Source organism: Macaca mulatta, chromosome 5 (assembly GCF_049350105.2).
Source record: "Macaca mulatta isolate MMU2019108-1 chromosome 5, T2T-MMU8v2.0, whole genome shotgun sequence".
Taxonomy (NCBI): Eukaryota; Metazoa; Chordata; class Mammalia; order Primates; family Cercopithecidae; genus Macaca; species Macaca mulatta.
In genome coordinates this window covers 148,361,351-148,365,431 of record NC_133410.1, presented here as the reverse complement: position 1 = coordinate 148,365,431, position 4,081 = coordinate 148,361,351, and positions in this window count along the sequence as shown.

The following is a 4,081-nucleotide window of genomic DNA, read 5'->3' as shown; positions in this document are numbered from 1 at the left end:
ATGTATACATGTGTAACAAACCTGCACGTTGTGCACGTATGCCCTAGAACTTAAAGAATAATAATAATAAATAGGGTTTATATTTAGAGCAGGTTTAGGGTCACAGAAAAATGGAACAGAAACCATCGAGTTCCCACAGAGCCCCTGCCCATCCACACACACACACAGCCTCCCTCACTATGTACATTTATTACATTTGATAAACCTACATTGAGACATCATAATTATCCAGTCCATAGGTAACATTCACTTGTGTGTGTGTGTGTGTGTGTGACAGAGAGACAGGGTCTCACTATGTCCCACAGGCTGGAGTGCAGTAGAACAATCTCAGCTCACTGCAACCTCTGCTTCCCAGGTTCAAGTGATTTTCCTGCCTCAGCCACCCAAGTAGCTGGGATTATAGGCGCCTGCCACCACGCCTGGCTAATTTTTGTATTTTTAGTAGAGACTAGGTTTCACCATGTTGGCCAAGCTGGTCTTGAACTCCCAACCTCAAGTGAGCTGCCCGCGTGGGTCTCCCAAAGTGCTAGGATTACAGGCGTGAGCCACCGCATCTGGCCAAGAATTCTTGTATTATCTCAGGCAAGGTTAGTCTTTATAGTTATGACACAAAACTATAATCATGGAAAAGACTACTAAGTTTCACTACATTAAAATTATTTTCATGCCAAAAACCATTAGGAGCAATGCCATTTGGCAAAAAACAAACTAGAAAAAAAAAATAAAACTCTTATCACTAACTTTCCCAAAATACTCAGTATCCCTACAAAAAGAAAAAAAAAAAAAAAAAAAAAAAAACCCTGACAGAATATGAAGACAATTCAACAGAAAACGAAATATAAACATTAAATATAAAGATGCTCAACCCTATTCATAAGATAAATGCCAGTTAAAACCACAGTGAGATATCAGTTTTCACCTATTAATGTTCCAAATGTCAAAACCTTTGATAATAGACTGTGTTGTGAGTGTGTGAGGAAACAGGCATGCTTTTTATTAGCAGTGCAACCTCGGAGGAGGGCGATTAGAAATCCAAATTGCAAATGCATTTACCTTTCATCTAGCAATGTCACTTCTGGGAATTTTCCCTTTGTATATACTCACACATTTGAGAAATGACTTACGTAAAAGGATATTCATTTTGGTAATGCTTGTAATAGCAAGATTTGAAACAACCTAAATGTTCATCAATAGAGGGCTGTCTAAATAACGGCCAACTAAAGGAACTCCATGATGCCTAAAAGAGAATGATGAAGCTTACATATTTTAACATTAATTCATCTCCAGGGTATATTGTTATGTGAAGAAACACACCAAATTCAGGGGCTGGGTGTGGTGGCTGGTGCCTGTAATCCCAGCGTGGGAATCAGGGCAGGAGGCCAAGGTGAAAGGATCACTTGAGCCCAGGAGTTCCAGAACAGCCTGGGTAAGATGGCAAAACCCTGTCTCTACAAAAAGTACAAAAAATTAGCTGGGTGTTGTGGCACGCACCCGTAGTCCCAGCTACTTGGTAGGCTGAGGTGGGAGGATTGCTTTAGCACGGGAGATGGAGGCTGCAGTGAGCCGAGATCACACCACTGCACTCCAGCGTAGGTGACAGATTGAGATCGTCTCAAAACAAAAATGAAAACAAACAAACAAAACTTTATGGTACTGGTTCCTTGTGATAAGAACTGGGGAGCTGGGAGAAAGAATGGGAAGGAGAATTCACCATTTACTCTTTTGTGAATGGTCCAAATATTGAACCATGTGAATGTATTTCCTATACAAAAATTTAACTTAAAAAAAGGAGTCCCATTACTGATCACATTTTATTGAAACATGGAACTCTCCATTTCCAGCAAGATTAATAATGAGTTGAGAAGTAATAAAATGGCTCCATATACTCTGTTAAGTCTATGGAATGAAAAACCAAAACAAAAGTTGTTTTCATAATTTGAAGAATGTTCTGGGACTCAAAGAAAAATATACAGAATCTTCTATAATTAAATTACTCAGAACAAGAAAAATATCAAAAAGCTTAGGATATAAAACTTAAATAATTTCAAATGACAAGTTTCATCTGACTCAAAACACTTTGAAAAACATGTATGAAAATAGCATCACAGGAATCAAACTTTTGATAAAGGCGAATTAAAGCAATGTAATAATCTAAAGAATAAAACCAAAGGCTGACTTTTTAAAAAAACATTTGGCCACATACATGAGTGCAACTAGTAGCCCTAGAAAAGAATACTGACTGTTTCATGCAATGAAATTCCTGACCTTGGTCTTTAACTCCTGGGGATCTTAGTTCTAAAGTGCCTCAAATCCATATTTTTTTCTGCCAGTGTTCCAGTTAAAGCTCTTTCTTCTAGGCTATTTCAGTAAGCTGTCACCATGACTTCATCCCCTCATATCTTTCCCATTGCCGCTGGAATTTATAGCATAAATCTAATGGTCTCACTACCTTGCAAAATGCTTTCATAAGTTACCCATTGCCTAAATAGTAAAGTTCAAATGTTTTTGTGTGACTGTCTTCTTTTTTTGCTCCCCTTCCCCCAAAATACCTTCTCTCCTAAATGTGGAAATTGCTTATTTTATCTTTTTTGGCTATTGGTCTTGGGTGGACACCTGGCTCTTGCCAGGCCAATTAACAGTCTATGCTGGAAATTTCAACTTTGGGACTGAGAGTTCATCTCTCTTTGGATGCCTGCAGCATCCAAAAGTTCAGAAGTACTCAGTGGCTATGTTTTCTGCTAATTAAACCTAAAAATTGGAAAAGTCTAGTTATAAAAGAAAGAGAAAATGAAGATGTGCAGAGAAGCTGGACCCAGAGTTGGGAAATTGTGTGCTCAATCCCAGCTCTTCGAGTCCAGTCACATCCTTGTCTTCAAGTCCAGCGAGACAAGTCCGACTCCTTACATTAAAATCCCCGTTACAGGCTGGTTCAGACTGAGTTTCAGATACTGCACCTAAGTCAGTCCTAATCCCACTGCATATGGCAACTTGGCAGTTTAACCACAATCTACCTTGCTAGCTTCACTTCCATGTTCTGACCACACCTCCATTCTATCACATACTCACACTGACCTAGCAGTCATTCCCCTCAAATTCAACTCCACTCTTGAGCCCTGCAGTGCATTCACCTGGGATGACTTTCTTCCTTCTCCTTTACATGGAGAATGCCTCACATTTACCCTGAGATGCTGCAAAAATGCTTCCACTCATTGTGAAGCTTTTTGATTATCTACTGCTCCCATATCCAAGTCAAAAGACCACTCCATTCTCTGTGGTTCATTGTCCTTTGTAGATGCTTCTTTGATTACACTGATCACATTATATTGTAGAATTCCCATTTGTTCATATACTGTTTTTTAAGTTCTTCAAGGACAGTGTCTATGTAGCTCCACTAACACAAATAGAGAACACATGACCCATACTTCTTAAATGTTTGATAAATCAGGTTATTCCAACAAATCAAATGCATTCCCCCTTGCCACACGGGCTGTAGCAAATGTGCTCCCAAAAGACATGACCAACTTCTTAATATCTGATTAAGAAAGCAGTCTTTCATGAATAATGTCAATTTTGTGTTTGAACACAACAAGGGTAACTTATACGTAAAATAAACTGACCAGGGGAAGCAGAATCAACATCAGAGCCCCCCACATCCCTAATCCTATGGGGTCTAAATCAGTAACTACAATCTTATACCTGAGATGTTGTTCGTTCTCTTTTCTTATACTTTTTATACTTATTCATTCTGTTAAATGCTTTTACCTCTAAATACACATCAACCCCACTTGCACCATTTGCTTTTTGCACCGAAGTATTCTAAAAAAAAGTTGGATTACTAAACCACACAAATGCAAAAGCTATGTTATCAGCTAATTTTAATACTCTGTTAAGTTTTTTTCCTGAAGTTCTTGTATACATTTAACCTCAAATGTACACAAGAAAATAAATTTCCAATGGGTTGCAGGCTTTTTGTTGTTTTTAAGTGTATCAGATATATAACATTATCTGGAAACCAGGAGGAAAAAAAGATTGTTTTATTTTATACTCTACCCAGTAACAAAACAAAGGAAATAGAACACAA